This window comes from Balaenoptera borealis, assembly GCF_965194805.1.
Source record: "Balaenoptera borealis genome assembly, chromosome: 16".
Classification (NCBI taxonomy): Eukaryota; Metazoa; Chordata; class Mammalia; order Artiodactyla; family Balaenopteridae; genus Balaenoptera; species Balaenoptera borealis.
In genome coordinates, this window is record NC_138872.1 from 6807273 (window position 1) to 6827286 (window position 20014).

The following is a 20014-nucleotide window of genomic DNA, read 5'->3' on the forward strand; positions in this document are numbered from 1 at the left end:
AATGGGGAATAAAGGTAAAACAGATCTTATTTCTCAAGATAATTTGACAAATCATCAACAGATAGATGGTTCTATAATGACGATATCCCTGATTGTGCTTTAAAATTTTTTTTACCATCCCCAAATCTTGCATTATATGGTCTTTAGGAAATAAATTGTGTGAATGCTATTAGAGCCATGCTTTTGGTAAAATAAAGCCCTTAAGTTGCTTGACTTAATTTTTTTTTTTTTTAAGAAATTCACGTTGTTTTATTTATTTATTTATTTATTTATGACTGTGTTGAGTCTTCGTTTCTGTGCGAGGGCTTTCTCTAGTTGCGGCAAGTGGGGACCACTCTTCATCGCGGTGTGCGGGCCTCTCACCATCGCGGCCTCTCTTGTTGCGGAGCACAGGCTCCAGACGCGCAGGCTCAGTAATTGTGGCTCACGGGCCCAGTTGCTCCGTGGCATGTGGGATCTTACCAGACCAGGGCTCGAACCCGTGTCCCCTGCATTGGCAGGCAGATTCTCAACCACTGCGCCACCAGGGAAGCCCGCTTGACTTAATTTTAAGAGTTGTTTTCATTTTAATCAGACCCTTAGGTTTTATATACCTTTTTCAGTTTCTACTTGTTAAACTGAAATAAAACTAAAAGCACTCTTTAAATGAACAGTGAATGTACTTTCTAATCTTTGAACTGCATTCTCAAACCATGGAAGTTTTAATTCCTACGATTTCTTCTAAATTACTTACAGCCAATAGGTAGAAAATCCTACAGACACTCAGAGAATGTTTAGTTGCAAGGAACAGAAGCCCAATCGGATAAGTTTATGGAAAGATGAGTTATTTTAAAGACACAGAGGATGCTTACAGAAACCAATTTTAGGGAGTAGCTGGGAAAACAGGCAGTATGTCTGTCTCTCTGTCTTTGCTTTTCTCTCTCACTTGAGATACATGGGCTCCTGCCTTTGCCATGATCTGCTTAATTCTTCTGTCTCTGCAAACTCCCCTTAGGCCTTTTAGCCAGATCCAGTTGTGGACAGTGTGGTGCCTCACCCAGGCCCCCGCTTCAGGACTGAGGCGTTCTTTCTCCAGCAACTGGGAGTGTCGGTGGTTGATGGGTCTCAGATGAGTTGCTCTCTGTGTTTCCTTTAGCTAAAGAGAGCATCTTTGCCCTGTTTTTTTTTGTTGTTGTTTTTGTTTTTTGTTTGTCCTGTTGTCAAGGAGGTGTAAAGATTTGGCTCCCTTTTCTCAAGGTGGGACACTGAATGGGCATCATACCTTCACAGCTTCCAGCAGTGAGTAAGCCTAGAGCAGAAAAAGGCTCTGCAGAGGTCCAGGCTGTTGTACAATTATCCTGCTGCTTGGGCTACTTAACCTGACAGCCCATATGGCTTTGGAAGCATCTTTGGTGGGGAAAGATGCAAATTGGAGTTTATAGCAACCTCCAGTAGGAAAATAATAATGCAGAGCCCTAGGTTTCTGGAGCATAGCCATGCTATCTGCAGCAGAGAATTATACACAATTAAAAAAAAAAAAAAGCTCTTGGAATGCTTCTGCCCCCGGTAGAGATAGAGTCCCTGGCCATGGGATATCAAGTGGTCATGTGGCCAAGGCTACTCATGGTGATCTAGGATCTGTCAGGCCCAGCAGCAATGCATCGTGCAGTGCACGTGGCATATCTGGACTTGGGAAGGAGCAAGGCCAAAGGGCACAAGTAAACTCCATGAGCAGGTGGCCCAGTCCCCCACATCATTCACCAGGGTTGTACCATTGGTTATCCATCAGTTCAGACCTGCGGCCACCTGAAGGTTCTCCTGTGACTAGCTGATAAAGGACAAAAGGGACCAGATTTGTTGCACGGATGAGTTGGCTCAGCATGTCGGAGTAGGCTGTTGCACACTCAGGGACGACCCAGAAAACAAGCAGTGAAATCCTCCCAATGGCAGAGCTTTGGACAGTGCACCCAGATGTACACTATGGGGAAAGAGATGGGCCCTAAGGATAGAATATGGACTCTTGGATGGTGAATAATGGCTTAGATGGTTGGTTGGGAGCCCAGAAGCAGAAAGATTGGAAGAGTGGGATCAATATGGTTTGGGGAAAGGGCATGTGGGTGAACCGTTGGAGTGGGTGCAAAGTGTGAAGACCCCTGCATCTCATGTTAACGTCCACCAGACAGCAACCACCAGAGAAGAAGCACCAAATAATCAAGGAGACAGAATAACTCGGCTGGTTGATGTCAGCCAATATCTGTCATCACCCTCCCAGTGCTGCCACAGTGCATGATGGGATGGTTATGGTGGCAGGGATGGAGAATATACATGGGCCCAGTAACAAGCTTGGATCATCAAGGCTGGTGTAGCAGTCACTGCTGCTGGGTGTCTGATCTGCCAGCAACAAAGTGTGTGCTGAGGGAGCCCCTGATAAAATGCCTTTCCACGACGAGTCTATCCAGCCATTTGGTGGTCAGTTGATTACATCCGTCCCTTTCCTTCATGGAAGGCACAACATTTCATTTTCACTGGTGTCAGCACCTAATCCAGGTATGGCCTTTCCTCTCCTGCTCACAGAGCCTCTGCCAGCAGCATGTCCCAAGGTTTTACAGTATCTGAATACTGTATTCAAGTACAGAATCTTGTATAACATGATGGTGGACCACTTTACAGTAAAGGAGGGCATGGCCAGGGTCACACTGGTCCCATTGCTTTCTGCAGCCCTCAGAGCTGCCTGAGGAAAAGGAATGGCCTTTTGAAGAAGCAACTGAGCTTGGAGATAACCTGAGAGGATGGGGTGCCATCATCCAGGTTTCAGCATATACCCTAAGTCAAGTCCATTATATGATGTTGTGTTCCCAATAGGTAGAAAACATGGGTTTTAGAACCAACGGGTAGAAAGATGAGTGGCCCCACTTACCACCATTCCCAATGACCCACCCCATCCCAACTACTTTGGGTTCTTCCTGAGAGTGAGTGCCTCCTTGAATTTGGCATCCTGGGCACTTCATTTGCCCCATTCTAGCCCCAGCTCTCCTCCACATTATCAACCAGCTCATATTTTTACTGTCAACTGATTCATACTCTGTTTTCCAATTCTAAATTCCCAGGATGGTAGGATTGAGGGAGTATAATGTAGCAGCTGTTAGGAGTTAGACACCGGGGTTCCAGTCTGAGCTTTTCCATGTACAGATTGTCTCATCTTGGACTTGTTACTTAGCTCTCTAGATCATAGTTAATTTTCTCTAAAATGAAAATAACTGTCATTCTACTCTCACAGGTTTGCTAAGGGAGGTTAAATGTGGTCATAAACGTAACGGACTTATCACATTGCCAGGCACAGCAAGTACTCAGACATTGTTAGGAATTATTTTTATTGTTATTGTTATACAACAATTACTTCTATTTCCAGGAGGAGTTCATGAGATTATGTGTACTTGGTACTCAATGGGTGCTTGATAAGTGGTAGTTATTAATTAAACATAGATGCCACTAGAGAGGGTGGCACATTAAACTTATCGGCAATATTGTGTGTTTTACAAAGTTGCCGAGTAAAGGAGCTTCACACACAGATCTGTAATGTGTCTGCCTCTGTTCCTCTGTCATCGTCATCAAGATAGCTGATATTCTTTGACACATATAAAGTGTGTCAAGCACTTCTCATGTAATTATCTCATTTCATCCTCATGCTGACTCTGGAGGTAGGTACAATGATTATCCCCATTTTACAGATGAGGAAACTGAGGCCACATCTAAAACATAAGCAGTTTTCCTCCGGTGCCTGTGCGTGTAACCAATGTGCTATGCTGTCTGTGTTGTCACCGTTGTGAACTCATCACCGTGGATCATTTATTAAGCATTTACCCCAGGCAAAGAGGAGGGGAGGGCCTTTGCATGGCTAGGGCAATATAGAAAGAAGGATAATTTTAAACTAAGTCCAGAGGATGACTATGATGTATCTATATTCTGCATCTTGACAGGAGGCAATTAACCTAGTATTGTATACAAGACCTTTGCCAAGTTTAAATTCATTATAAACTTTCAATCTCAATGTAAACCCTCCATCATTCCACTTTTTATGCAATTTATTTTACAGTTTGGCCAAATGAACCTTTCTGTACTTTTGGTGTGGTTTACTTTGTTCTGAAAGAAGAGTGTGTGATGAGAAAGCCACAAAAGTTATTACCAGAAGTAATAAGAAGTAAAAGATAATTATAAATTTATATTAAATCTCTCTGATCCATATTTTATTAGATGCTAGGTTGCATAAATCAGAGGTGGAGTGATTACCAAGAGTGTTTCTCATATTTTGAGGTCCCAGATTTTAACTTTCAATCTGAAAAGCTTTCCAAGCCCGGCAAAATATAAGTGGTCACCCCAGTGAATTGTTTCAGTAGTCAGATGTGGATTGTATAGATTTTGTGTGCCTTAATGAAGTGGCAGAAATGTGCTCTGATAAAATTTCAGAGCGTATTTGGTCTTTGAAGTATAAATTACTGTCATTTTCTGAAATGCTTTAGGAAAAGTCATTGTGGAGACAAAATGGTCTCAAGTAATATCTAGAATTTTTCACCTAGTGCCACGTTTCTGTAATTTCCTATTTAGATGTGATCTACAAAGTGCTTAAGCTTGAAGGGACCCATAGACTTTGTAGATAAATTGAGGCTTAGAAATATGCAGTCAATTTCTGTAGTCATATAGTCACAGAATCGCATTGGTTGATTGATTGATTCACAAATATTATTGTCTGCTCTATGCCAGGCACTTGTACTAGGCTGTAGGGATCAATATGGAATAAAACAGACCCAACATATTTGACTTCATTGAAATTGCTGACAAGTGGGGGAAATTGAAGATAAACAAACAATCATACTAATAACACGTGGAATTTCTGTGGGAAATTCCATGATTAAAAAGTACAAGGTTAACATATATATCTACGTAAAGTTGGAGGGTAATGAAAGACATTTTCACTTGAATTTCCCCCAACTGAATTCTAGAGCTGCACCATCCAGTATGGTAGCCACTAGCCACATGTGGCTTTTTAAATTTAAATTAATTAAAATGAAATGAAATTTAAAATTCAGTTCCTCAGTTGCGTTAGTCACATTTCAGGTACTCAGCAGCCACTGCTGCCTACAGGACAGTGCAGACCTAGAGCATCCCAATCATGGTACAAAGTTCTCTTGGACAGTGGTGCTTGGAAAATGAATGTGATTTAACCAAGTGATGAGGGAGGTGGTCGTTCTAGGATTAGAGACTATTTCATGGGAAGTTCCTGCGGTGAGAACGAGTGTGGTCCACTCGGGGACCTGCGGGAAGGCTGTGTGTTTCCGCGCAAGGATGGGGAGGGGGTGGGTGTCAGAACCTGCAAAGCCTTCCAGCGGTGGGGAGTCTTTCTTCTACAAACAATAGGAACCGTTGCATGGTTCTAAGCACGAGAGTATTTGGTTTTTAAAACAATCACTTTGTTATACCTGTAACTTATATAATTTTGCACATCAACTATATCTCAATAAAAAATCACTTTGTTTGTAGTGAGGAGAATGGATTGGAGGCTGCAAGAGTGCAGAGCACATGTGTTACCTGATAGTTGTTAATAAATATGGGATGGATGTTGACTACATGTCATTTAATGAATAGATGTTCTGATATGAATTATATGGGCTCCAAACCATTCACATCACTGTTTTAATCAGCATTATCAATCAGATTCAATTATGATCAGTATCAATTATAAGTAATATAATCAGCATCATCAGTTGGATTTAATTATCAAATCCCTGAGCTCGTCCTCTTCATTCACCACATTGTCCAGCAACATAGGAACAACCAACGAATGTTATTATTTTCCTTAGTTTTCCAAAAGTTTAGAAAGTATCATATACAGAATCACTTAGCTCCTTACTTCTTATGAATGGTTGATTAGGATTATCCAAAGCAGGTATTTTGCGTATCTCCATTAATAGTTCACACCATGGAAAATAGGTGCTCTTTTTACTAGTGGAAATAGAATCTTTAATCATATTAGAGAGCCAATTCCAGAAACACTAGAACCAAATCAGAAAACTCATCTTTATACATGCACCCCTATGTTCATAGTAGCACTATTCACAATAACTAAGACATGGAAACAACCTAAATGTCCGTTGACAGATGAATGGATAAAGAAGATGTGGTACATGTATACAATGGAATATTACTCAGCCATAAAGAAGAATGAAGTAATTTTTGCAACAACATGGATGCAACTAGAGGTTATTATACTAAGTGACGTAAGTCAGAAAGAGAAAGACAAATACCATATGATATCACTTTTATGTGGAATCTAGAATATGACACAAATGAACCTGTCTATGAAACAGAAACAGAATTACGGACATAGAGAACAGACCGGTGGTTGCCAAGGGGGAGGGGAGTGGGTGAGGGATGGAGTGGGAGGTTGGGGTCAGCAGATGTAAGCTATTATACATGGAATGGATAAACAACAAGGTCCTACTGTATAGCACAGAGAACTATTGAATATATTCAGTATCCTATGATAAACCATAATGGAAAAGAACATATATAAAAAACGAATGTATATATATGTATAACTGAATCACTTTGCTGTACAGCAGTAATTAACACTGTAAATCCACTATACATCAATAAATAAATAAACAGATAAGTAAATAAATAAGAAAACTCATCTTTAAAATTCTGTTCCTCTAAACCACTCCTGGTATCAAAATCTCTACTAGTAGCCAGGGTTCTCCTGAGAATCAGAAAAAAAAAATCTATCTATCTATCTGTCTATCTATAGAGAGAGATTGATTTACTGTAAGAATTGGCTCATGTGGTTATGGAGGCCGAGAAGTCCTGTGATCTGCCATGTGCAGCTGGAGCCCCAGGAAAGCAGATGGTGTAATTCAGTCTGAGTCCAGGGGCCTGAGGACCAGTGGGGCAGATGGTGCAAGTCCTGGTCTGATTCCAAAGGCCCAACAGTCAGGAGCACCGATGTCCGAAGCAGGAGAAGATCCATGTTCCAGCTCAAGCAGAGAGAAAATTCATCTTGCCTCAACCTTTTTTTTTAAATTATTTTTCTCCCGTTTTTTTTTTAAAATTTTTTATTTATTTGTTTATTTATTTTTGGCTGTGTTGGGTCTTCGTTTCTGTGCGAGGGCTTTCTCTAGTTGCGGCGAGTGGGGGCCACTCTTCATCGCGGTGCACGGGCCTCTCATTATCGCGGCCTCTCTTGTTGCGGAGCACATGCTCCAGACGCGCAGGCTCAGTAGTTGTGGCTCACGGGCCCAGTTGCTCCGCGGCACGTGGGATCTTCCCAGACCAGGGCTTGAACCCGCGTCCCCTGCATTGGCAGGCAGATTCTCAACCACTGCGCCACCAGGGAAGCCCTTTCCTCAACCTTTTTATTCTATTCAGGCTCCCAATAGATTGGCCGAGGCCCACTGCATTGGTGAGGGAGATTCTCTTTGCTCATTCCACCAATTCACATGCTAATCTCTTCCAGAAACATCCTCACAGACACACCCAGAGTGTTTTACAAGCTATCTGGGCATCCCTTAGCCCAGTCAAGCTGGTACATAAAATTAATCATCACAATGCTCTAAAGTGAATTATGTGTGCCCTAAACCATTCATACCACTTTAATCAGCATTATAATTTGATCATCATTCAAGCATTAATGTTTATTATGTGCCCACCATAATGAGAATACCTCCAGAACATTAATATCATATATAATCAAGTACCTGGTGGAGGTGAGATTTTACTTCTTTATGAAGTTGGAGAACCAGTTATTAAAAAGGGAGGTGTACTCTTTTTCTAGCGGTGGAGGCCTCACTTCACCTTGGGTCACCCTTTGTATTTTAACAAACAGTAGAATTGATTCTTTCATTACACAACTGAAAAACAAGCACTGAACCATTGTTCTGAGATGAGGGTTTTGTGAAACACATGGATTTCTATTCTGTTGGTATCACAGTGTGGAGGTTTATGGGGAGGTGTTAGAGCAATGGGCATAAGACCACAGGGGCATCTTAAGAGGATGCTGATAAAGAATTTGACCCCTTTCCTTGTGGTTCAACATTATTGAAACATTTCCCATAAAATCGTGTGGTCTTGAGCCTGGGTGTCACATGAGGAAGAAAGGCCTCATAAACTCATCATTAGGGAGGAGGGAGCTTGAAACAGTGACCTTGACCAAACCAAAGCCTAAGCTATTGGAGAGGAGGGTGGCGTTTGAAGACAGTATGTGGATGATGCTGAAATTCTTTTTATCCCTGTGTCTTGGAGGAAATAGCTCTTTGTATCCAAACAGAAGGAACAGATGAATAAAAGTTAAATTTGGGGGCTTAAACCATTTTCGGCAAGGATTATCCATGGCCACACAAAGAACTATAAGAAAGGAACCCCTTCCTTCACACCCGAAAAATCACCATGCGGATCGACCACAGTGGCATCAGCAGCAAGGGCTGGAGTGGCGTTTCATCACAGAAGTGGTTCTAGTTACAGAGGCCACAGCCGTGGGCTTTCAGCTATTCCGACTGTCCAGCCCTGGAAGATAGTGAGGGCTCTTAGGATGGACCCTTTGAACTGGACAAGTCCTCCTGGGATTCTTGAACATACCATCAAGGAGCTTCCAAGGGAGAGAAAGACTAGACTTCTTTCTCATCTCAGAATGTGGGAGTTTGAATATTAAATAATATGCAGCCTTGGGACATATAGGTCATGCATATACAATTTACGAAATTATTTGTACACAATTTATCTTATACAGCCCTTACAACAACTCAGTGAAGTAGGTGGGAGAGATCACGATTCTGTTTTCCATGTGTCAAACGCTGTGCTTCTCCTTGTGGCAGGGAGGGGATACAGACATGAATCAGACGGCCTCAAGCATTCCTGGGCCAGCTAAGAAGCCCAAGGGCAAGTCTAACCCAGGTCAGAACGTGCTGAGTGTGGTGAAGGGGGTGCATGCAGGTTGCTCTCTGTCTTTGGAGGAGGAGAGATGAGCTCTGGCCGAAGGAATCAAGGAAACCACAGGGAGTAAAGTCTAGCCCAACATGGCTCCTCTGAGCCAGCACTCAGGCCCCTAATGCATGTTCTGGGAAGTAAGTGAATATTGTGCCCCAGTTTGAATTTTCCGTTCCTGGATTTAGTTCTATCCTCTCGTCACAAAGCTCTTCTCCACTTGCTGATGGGCTAAATGTGCCGCTCATTTTCCCATATCATGCCTGACCTTGTATTGGGGTTGTGCCCTGTGATCCTTCTGCTGTGACCTTGACTGCCTTTGTCAAGGTTGAGTCTACTTCAGGCTGACTTGCCTCACATCTGTCCTGAGGTGGTCCCTGGAATCTTTCACTCTCAGTTCTTTTTTTTAAAAAAAAAATTTTATTGGAGTGTAGTTGATTTACAATGTTGTATTAGTTTCTGTTGTACAGCAAAGTGACTCAGTTATACATATACATATATCCACTCTTTTTAAGATTCTATTCCCATATAGGTCATTACAGAGTACTGAGTGGAGTTCCCTGTGCTATACAGTAGGTTCTTATTAGTTATCTGTTTTATATATAGTAGCGTGTATATGTCAATCCCAGTCTCCCAGTTTATCCCTGCCCCCGCCTTTCCGCCTTGGTAACCGTAAGTTTGTTTTCTACATCTGTGACTCTATTTCTGTTTTGTAAATAAGTTCATTTGTACCATTTTTTTAGATTCCACATATAAGCAGTATCATATGATACTTGTCTTTCTCTGTCTGACTTCACTCTCAGTTCTTAAGTCCATCTCCAAAGATAACTTTTCCTCCTTGTTTATTGCCTGTCCCTGCTCTCCCCTGCCCCCATCTTGAGGGCAGAAGTCTGCATAATATTAAGTTGGGACCTAATGGACACTTGCATTTTGGAGAAGCAGAGATCTGGCTCAGGCCATTTTTTGTCATGCAGATTTATACTTGGACACTGAACAACACAGCAGGCTGAAGCACCAAGGAGTTATCCCTTAAGGGCTTTACAGCTAGAGCGTCACTTTCCAGACTCTATTAGTTAATTCACTCATTCATGCAACACAAAACTCCTGAATTCCTACTGAGTGCTAGGCCTTGTGCAGGGTATAGGGATTATCATTCTGAACAAGACAGATGTGATCATAGGTCTTAGGGAGTTTATAAACTATCAGAAAGTAAAATGATTCGTGGTAATTGTGACAATCAACAAGAAAACCAAACCTAGTACGTCTGGGAGGTGAGGGCATTCCGGGACCAGACAAGGGGAGGGGTTCCATAGGAAGTGGCATTTAAGCAGTCTTGAGGAAATGTAGCAGTGACCCCAGTGTAGGGGTCGAGGTGGGCAGAGGGTTCTGTGTGCACGCAGGCCTGAGATGGGAAGGGTCATGGTTGGATGTGAAGGGTTACACTCAGCTTCTGTGGCTGGACTTGGAAAGTAGAGAGTCTGGCGGGGCGGTGAGTGGACATCATAGCAAAGGTGAGGACATTGGGTTTTATCTTACAGGTAGTGGGAAGCAAATGAAACATTTTCATCAGGGGAGTGATATGGTCAAACTTCAGTTTTTAAAATCTCTCTGGTATCAGTTGGGGGGAATGGAAGAGGAGGAACACCTTGGATTCAGGGTCACCAGTCGGAAAGCCTTTCAATACCGAGATGGGAGATGCTGGTAGCTTAACCAGAGTGATGGCGGTGAAGATGGAGCAAAGGTGGAGGCCTGGTTTCTGGAAGAAATTCTAGGGGACCCTTAGAAGGGTCCCACTCCCACTTCTAGAAAAGGTGAATATTCCATTTCTGCCCACTTTTCATCATAGAATTAGATACTCTGTTGTGGAACTGTAATACGGATGCCTTGTCTAGTCCCAACAAAGGTACAATTTCAGAACTTTCTGACGAAAAGAGAAAAAAGAAAAGGGGACTTCAAGCGCTTGAGAGGGAGGGGTGTTCAAGGTAGGGAAGCGAGTATTGAAAACCCAGGAAGGGGACTGGGAGGGGTTCCTTCCTGAAAGAGCAAAGAAAGCTTTATGGCACTTTTCTCCTCCGTGTTTCATCTATCAAACAGGAACCCCTTACCCCCGGACCAAAGCAGCTGACTTCTGTAGATCCTCTTTATGAAGATATTTTCAACCATTTCCCTTTGGAAAAGGCTATTTCATGTAAATCTGTAGTCCAGAGGATGAGCGTATGCAGGTTTCTTCCAGGACGTGTGTGTGTGTGTGTGAGGTGTGTGTGTGTGTGCACACGCGTGTGCACACAAATGCACACCTGCACCCATGCTTGCACACGTGCTCACACAGTACAGATTCAACAGTTAGTGTAGAACTTGAGAATAACTCCTGTGGGTTTTTTTTTTTTTTCCTGTTTGACGTGAGAGTGTTTCCATAGCAATGTGAACAATGAGAACTTGAGTTTTTGAGAGGCTATTTGATGGGGCTTTGGCAAGCCATGTAAAATCACTCATTGCACACGAGCCTGGCTTCTTTGGCATCTGCTTGTTGTAAAGGAAGCTCTTGGGAGGCTGGCTGGACATCTTTGTGTCTCCCGTGCATCTGGAAACAGCGTTCTTCCTTCCCTTCACTGTCTGTGGCTCAGCTTCCCCTCTCTGCTGCCCGTACTGGCCACAGAACAACTGGACGTTTGGGAAGCAAGCATTTTCTCCTTTGGTCAAAGATTTGGGAAATAAGGGTTCTTTCAGGGCTTGTTATTGATTACATCTCATCATTTTAATGGTCTTTGTTCAGGGTGGTTTTTTCCCAGCTCATTTGGGCTGAAGTCCTCACTAGGTTGTCCTCAAAAGGTCTTGGACCCACACAGCTCTTTCTTGTCACTGCACCAAGTCAGATTGGTTTCTCTGGTAATACTTTTCTTGTAAACTTAAGTGAAGCATCTTCTTGCATAGAGCTGAGAATAGTAAAACGTTAGCAGGGAAATGTTCATTTCATGTTGATTACCGAAAAGTGTAGAAAATTCATTTGCCCCCGTATCCTTTGACTGTTTTCTATTGAAATCAAAAGACAGCTGTGTTACTTCGGAGGTTTTGGTTGGAAGAGGCAGAAATTCACCCTCATCTACTTTAAATATAAGAAGGATGTATTGGCTCTGTCGAGTGAGTGGCATCTGTTGCCTGTCACCAGGAGCAGAAGTCTGAACACTTCCGCCCGCTGCATCTTCTTGGTACCAGAGTCGCCAAGGAAAATACAGTGAGGTCAAGCACTGGATAGAGCAACACTTTCTTCATGAGAGAGAGACAGAGAAAGATCAGCTTCTGTGATGGCCGTCGGTCCCCCACAGCAGTAGACGCAGGGTCACTGGCTTCTACGTACCCCTGTTGTCCGGCAGCAGAAGGACCCTGTCCCCTCCCTGCAGGGAACAGAGATAGCAGTGGGGTTGGTCCGGTGCCATATGCCACACCCTTAAAGCAGAACAAAAGAGCACGTGAGTCTGAAACAGGAAACGATATTCCCACCCAAGACAATAAGCCCAGCACAGGCTGGGAGGACTCCTTATCTCTTGGGAAGGAAGTGTTCCAGGCCCATCCTCATGTGGCCAAGAGAGGGTTCAAAGGCTGTGCACAAGAGATTGCCTTTCCCAATGGACTCCACATGGGCCAAGTCCTGATATGGGGGAGGGAGAGGCTTAAGTATGAGTGGGCAGACATTGTAAGAAAATTTTCATCTCCGTCTCTGCTTCTTGCCTAAGCTTCCTTATTTTGGCACCATTCTCTAACACTGCTGTTAAAGAAAACAGCCATCGGCTGGCCTTGATTCCTGCCCACCCCGGTTCCTGACTCAGAAGGCAAGGGCAGGCTCCTTTCCCTTCTGCTTCCAGATATAAAATCCTCATGGAACAACTCTGACTGGTTCTCCTTGGGTGACATGCTCAACTCTGGATCAACCACCATGGCCAGGAGCACGGGGCATTGTGAGTCGCTGGGCCAGGGTCCCAGGCCCATTCCTGGAGAAGGAGAAGGGTATCATGATCAGCATTGTCCCTGTCGGTCGTGACACTGAAGTGGAGGGGTAGCAGCTTTCCAGTGGAAAGGCACGCGCTTGCATGTCAAAACAAGATACCCACCGTGCTAGGCAACCTCACTTTAATCCGAGTGAGGATTAATTCCGCCACCTTCAAAATCAAAAGATATCCATACCAGGCTGAACATTAAACCGCCAAGGAAGCATTAAAATACAGATTCCCAGGACCCCATCCTTAGAGTGTTTAATGCAATGGGTCTGGGCTTGCCCTCTGAATTGATAACATTTGTAATGCTTTCTTGGTTATCCTGATAAAGATCCTGCTTTGGCAAACACTGGTGAGTACAATTGTAGTAAGATGACAAAGTGTAGACGCTTCAATGAAAGGTTAAATTGAACCAAGTGTACTTGCAGAAGGCCGTATTTGATTGCACTTAAATTCTCTAGAAATCACAGTCTGTATTGGTGGATATCATCTGATTTTTTGTATGCTGATGGGGAGGCAGGAGGGGAATCAGACTTGAGGATGAAGACCAGAACCCTGGCTGAAGGAGGGTACTGTGAGGAAGAGCCCAGAAGTGCAAGGCACAGGGGGTTAGTGAAGATGGGCAATACTTTTTGGCCACCAGCACCTAAACTCCTTTCAGTGTCTGGGGAATTCTACATCCTTTGGAGTCTTGGTGAGAGGATTACCTTGCGCTTTAGTAGCTAAAAATGCCAGGAACATATTGTCCAGCCTCCCTTGCAGCTTAGATGTAGGTCCTACCAATGAGCTATGCCATCCTGAGACTTTGTCTTGTGAGGTTGTGACAATAAACAGCAAGGCCTGTGGTCAAGGTGAGAGCAAGGCATCCTAGTTGGAGCAGGAACATCAGGAGATGATCGGATGCTTCTCCAAGACAGAGGCAATATCTGAGGCTGGAGATGTTGCATGATTCAAACATTTTGATTGGCTGGGTGGGTTTGATCAGAGCCGTATGGGCAGCTGTGGTAGTTTGGAATTAGTATGTGTTATTTCCCATTCAGACCACCCTAGTCCCCAACAGTTTTCTGTCTAAATCTATGAGTTAGTTGATTTTCTGTAAAATGTAGAGTTCAAATGGGAAATAAGAACGTTACGGGACTTCCCTGGTGGTCCAGTGGTTAGGACTCCACACTTTCACTGCCAAGGGTGCGGGTTCAATCCCTGGTCAGGGAACTAAGATCCTGCAAGACATGTGGCATGGCCAAAAATAAAAATTAAGAAAAAAAAAAAGCACCACACTTCAAAAAAAAAAAAAAAGAACGTTACTATAAAGAAGCCTCTCTGTCACAGGTATCCTGAAATGCTTCTTAAAAGTAAAAAACGGGCTTCCCTGGTGGCGCAGTGGTTGAGAGTCTGCCTGCCAATGCAGGGGACACGGGTTCGAGCCCTGGTCTGGGAAGATCCCACATGCCGCGGAGCAACTAGGCCCGTGAGCCACAACTACTCAGCCTGCGCAACTGGAGCCTGTGCTCTGCAACAAGAGAGGCCGTGGTGGTGGGAGGCCCGCGCACTGCGATGCAGAGTGGCCCCCCACTTGCCGCAACTAAAGAAAGCCCTTGCACAGAAACGAAGACCCAACACAGCCAAAAAAAAAAAAAAAGTAAAAAACAGAACAAGACATAATACAAAAACAAGAAAACACCACACACACAAACAACAAAAATTAAAAAGTAAAGAGGATGCAGACTGGCAGTTCTGGAGCTATTTGTAGCTTACAGTCATGTTTGGGTAGCCTCCAAACATTTTTGAACTAGTTGCTAATATCTAAGAGTGGGAGTTTCACCAAAAAATCTGAATTTATCTTTCTATTGAAAAAATCAAGTATCTGGCATTGTACCAGGTTTACTAGCAGCTGCATGCTGGAGATGAGGCATAGATGATCTACCTTTTCAGAGTTACCTCCTGCTGATGTCACCCATTTATGGTCCCCGATTAGCCCCGGTGTCCATCTGGACTCACAGTTGCAAGCAACCAAAGCTGACTGACTAATTTCAATAGAAAAGGAATTTATTAAAGTGCATTCGGTGATTCACAGAATATCTTAGAGAATTGGAGGACTGGGTTGGATCTGATGCAGCCAGGAGTGACACCCTGGCTCATAACTTCTGCTACTGAACTGAGGCCACTGAGACAGGACAGCCATGGCCCCTGAGCACAGACCCTGAGGTGTGCTGCCCCCGTATCCCCTGCTCTAGGTACGTGATGCTGGCTCTGTCCCAGAACTGCGGCACCAGCAGCCACTTTCCCTAGAAGGGGTTCTCCCAGCTCCCTGCTCCCTCCCACAGACTTCACATTCAGCGTCTGGGGTGGGCGTGTCTGATTTGCAGAGTTTGGGTCACATGCTTGCACCCTAGCTGCAAGGGAAGCTGGACATGAGTATTTGGTGCTTTCAGCTTCTGTGGTGGGAGACGGGCTCTGTTTCATAAGGAGGAAGGGTCCCCAGACAGAGGAAGAGGTTTCTGATGTTGAGTAACCAAGGAGAACAGCAAGTGTCCCCCCTCAGCCCCCCAAAAGCACTTGAGTTTGCTACCATCACCTAGTCCACTCTAAGCCCTAATTATATATTGGTTGAAGGGAGTATAAGACTAAGAACTTGAGACAAAAAAATATAGGAAGAGGGTTAGAAAAGAAGAAAAGCAGAGGACGCATGGAAAGGCGAGAGGGAGAGAGAATGAGATACAGCCACAAGGGGAAAATTCAGAGTGACTCATGCCTTACAAAGCTGCACTCTAAAGTACAGCCCATCTATTTCCTCATTCACTTTGCTGTTCTTATCTCTTTTGCTTTATAAAGACTCTACGAAGCTCATTCGAAGCCCTGTGAAAGTCATCTTTTATGTGTGGTCAGGAAATATTGGACCCAGCCCAGAGGTTGTTCAGCTCAGTCAATCGCCAAAACACCAGCTGCCTAAGTGATGAGTTGGTCTATCCAAGAGGTAGTTATTTAGCCAACAGACAGATGGCCAAGAAAGTCAGGTTAGTTGGTGTATTGTTTGTCATTCGGGATGCTCACAGCCAGCCGAAATAGCCAGAAGCCAACGGATTCACAAGCCATAGCCTCTCACCTGGGATTTGTTCCTAGAATCCTGCAGGTACCCAATTAGCAGGCAAAGGGCAGATTTTGCTTCACTGAGCCCACAGCCTAGCAAAGAAGAGGCATCATCATAACCCCAGCGGTGGATAAGAAAGTGGCCGAGCTGGTAGCATGGCCAAAAGTGAAGATACAACCCAGCATGAGGAATAGAAAACAAGGCACAGCTGTTGGGTGTCCAGGGAACGGAAGAGCTACTTAACAACACTTTCCCCAGAAACATATCAAATTCCCAGGTACAGAAGGATGGCTTATTACACATCACGAAGAATGCATGAGCTTCTTAGAGAAAACATAAGTTAATTTTTGAAACTGTCTAGTGTTGTAGTTGGAAGTACACTCAGAGAAGGTAGCCAAAGTTAGAATCTATGCCACACCGCTTTATTCATTAACTTCAACAAATATCTAACCCTCCTGGACTATGTGCCGGGAACTGTTCTGGGGAATCAGTTATGATGAGCAAAAAGCAGCCCACTTCTGCCCTCATGGAACTTACAGCGCAGTAGGGAAGACAGTTTGAGTCACATGACAAGACAATGAATGTAAAATTGCAACTCTGGTGAGCGCTGTAAGTGAAAAGCACATAAAGCTATGAGAAGGTCCTAAGATGATCTAACCACTTATCTAATTGCATGTATATAAACCATATATATTTAATTTATTATATATTTTAATATACACATGTGTATATATGTGTGTATGTATATATATATATATATACACACACACACATACATATATTACTCCACCTTGGGTTTATGGTCAATAGCTTTTATAAAAAATTCTGTGATTTGAAGCCTGCCTTCTTATGCCATAAGTTTCACTCCTGCTTGCTCTCTACTGATATTAATAATTCTAGGAATACTGTCAGTTTCTCTTCTGAATTTGGTTCAACTGACAAAAAATAGTTCTGAGCGTACCAGAAGCCCTTTACGTTTTTGTTTCAACCTTCTTGTGTGGTCTTAGGGGGGAAAGACCTTTGGACAAGAAGACAGGTGTCCTGCAATCAAGTCCACCCCTTTGGCAGCAGCTTCTCAGACCCTCTCTTTCCTCATCTGTGAAATGGGGGTAATAAGATCCATCTCTCAGATGAGTGGCGGCAATTAAATGGGAGAAGTTACCAGCAATTGAGGTTTCCCTAAACAAAGGAAAAAACCAATGGAGTTGCATTGTATTCCAGGGTTAGATTCTAAAGTTAGTGCACAAGGGAAACATTGCTTAGGGTCAAACATACCCTTGAAAATCCTCTTGGAATTCTCACCGTGGTGGCTGACACAGCAGCTGTCAGGGAGCCCACCATAGGTAGCTTTTCCTTTAGAGTCAAAACAGATGGCCTTTTCTTCAGCTGAGAGCCAGATGAAGTGGTTGGCTTGCTTTTAGTGGCCATGTTGTAGGAAAATACTTCCCTTTAAACACGAGACTCACACTCAGGCACGCAAGATGCTCATCTGAGAGAGGCAGTGGGAGCCGAGACTGTCGGCTGCCTCAGCTGATTCACGCCTCCCATCCCACACTCACTCCGGGCAGGTGCCGTGGAGGGTGGTGGAGAGAAGGGTTACCTTGTGGATTAAAGCTGTTTCTCTCTCCCCCCCGCAAATGCACAGTTAAACTCAGGGAAATTAAAAGTGTCTAGGACCCGCCAACTGCCACATAAATAGTTGGACTACCAGCTCCTCAAGATACTTCTGTCTGGCTCAGGTGTCTTCCCCCCATCCCCACAGGGCTTTCTGGTTGCACTGTTGCTGTAATGACTGTTTCTGGCCACCCGTTCTTCACTTTCTGTTACTCTTCAGTTGGGAGAATTGATTTCTGCTAAATGTGTCTTTCAGATACTCTGAGTGATGAGATCCAGTGATTAAGGGAATGGGGAAGAAAGAAATAAAATGAAAACTAAACTCTTTGTCCATTCTTGCAGGAAGCTCACAAACCTGCCCGGTGCCTTAGCTTCATGTAAGAGCCTTTAACCAGGCAGAAGTATTGCAGATTAACTCACTTCAGCCTCATCACTCTAGAACTCAGGCACTCACCTGACGGCGATGGCTTGCCCGCAAACTTGGCCTTGGTTATTGTCTCTGCACTGGGTGTCTGGACCTTCAGCCTCTCCCACACTTGGGGAAGCTGCTTTCTCCCCCATTATAACGTCTGTGAGGTTAAGTTGTGGCTGGTGCTCGCACACAGTTGATGGGCCTTGGTCCAGGATGCTATGGTGCCCTCTCGCCTTTAGTCATGAATAGATTCCATAAATTAATGATAATAGTCACTACCTTTAATTAATTGCCTCCTGGGTGCCTGATACTGTGCTAAGCGCCCTGTTTACGTTTCCCTGTTCAATCCCCACCATGACTATGGGCTGAGTATTATTTTTATGATTGCAATTTTCCCGCTGAAGGAAGATCTGTAACTTCTCCCGTGGTTGTAAAGCTAGTAGGAGGTGAAGCTGATTCTGAATGCCCTGTTTTCAGCCAAAGGGATAATGAACCTGACCGCAGATGGACCCTTGGGGGATGCACCCCACCAGTGGCCTCTACAGAGTCAAAGCACCGTCTGCTTCAGATTCACCCAGGTGCTAGTTAAGAAACAGATTCCCAGTTCGTGGGCAGAGCCGTCCTCTCAGATGAGGGCCAGAGAATCTGCATTGATAATAAGCCTCCCAGCAGATTCTTTTTTTTTTTTTTTAAATTATTTTATTTATTTATTTTATTTTTGGCTGCGTTGAGTCTTCGTTGCTATGCGCGGGCTTTCTCTAGTTGGCGGCGAGCGGGGGCTACTCTTCGTTGCGTTGCGCGGGCTTCTCATTGCGGTGGCTTCTCCTGTTGCGGAGCATGGGCTCTAGGCGTGCGGGCTTCAGTAGTTGTGGCGCACAGGTTAGTTGCTCCGTGGCATGTGGGATCTTCCCGGACCAGGGCCCGAACCCGTGTCCCCTGCATTGGCAGGCAGATTCTCAACCACTGCGCCACCAGGGAAGCCCTCCCAGCAGATTCTTAAGAGTAGAAGCTATTGGTTTGGACTCTACATTTAGATCCTCCTTATGTATGCAACGGAAACTAACATGGCCAGGCACATACCATGCTGAGTTGAATCTAAAATGTAATCAGCTATTTTGATATGACTCATGAGCTTTACCAGTTGCAATGTAATTTTTTTCCTTAAATGTGGACTGGGAGGCTTTATATGTCTGGGCATCTTCCTAGACTTTGAGTGAATGATTTTTTAGAGTTGGATCAATATAACAAAAGAAAGGAAATTGCTGTTCACCCAGTGCTGCTTATGAGAAAGAATGTTAGTTCCTTTTCTCTCCAAACTTTAAGTTTAAATTATGAAAAAAGTCAATGTAGTAGATTTCTATTGGATGGTCTTCCCAGCGCCCTCTTCCTTTAAAAAACTGTATTAAATGTGAATCACAAGGTAATATATGATTACTGTGGCCATCCAAATCATAAACAGCTGAAGTAAAATTAACAGTTTCTTTTCCTTTTATTCTGTTTCTCTACTGTTAATAATTTGCTGTCTAGCTTTTCATAGTTTTCCTTTGCTTTTTCAAACATACCCATATCTATATACAATTACAGTCTGTTAACATGGAATCACACATTACAAATTAATCTGTATCTTGTTCCTTTTCACTTCACCACCTATTACTTGTAGCATTTTTTAGGAATTGTACTCTCCTCTGGACCCTGCTCCAATTTTCCACATACCTAGTTGTGGGAATCATTGTGGGTGCGCTGCAGGGGGTGGACATGTGATCCCAGATGGGGTAGTGAGTCTCTTCCCTGGGATTTGGGGGCATCCTCTGGGTGGTGGATCCGTTACGTGTAAAATTTGGGAGTGTCAGTTGCCACCGTCTATCATGTAGGCTTCAGAGAAGGCTAGATTGTAGTGAGCAAAAGAATAATGCAGATGTGCCAAAGAGAGAGAAAGACAGAGAGATGGAGATAGATAGATAG

The 20014-nt window shown here is 43.9% G+C and overlaps 1 long non-coding RNA gene across 1 annotated transcript; it reads right to left on the bottom strand.

The window, feature by feature from the left end:
- Positions 1-218: 218 nt before the first annotated feature.
- On the bottom strand, positions 219-19988 carry LOC309613641. The gene is made up of 2 exons (XR_014235818.1): positions 7382-19988; positions 219-7040 (listed from the first exon to the last, which is right to left on the bottom strand). It is a non-coding gene; the product is annotated as an uncharacterized lncRNA (long non-coding RNA).
- Between the last annotated feature and the right edge of the window lie 26 nt (positions 19989-20014).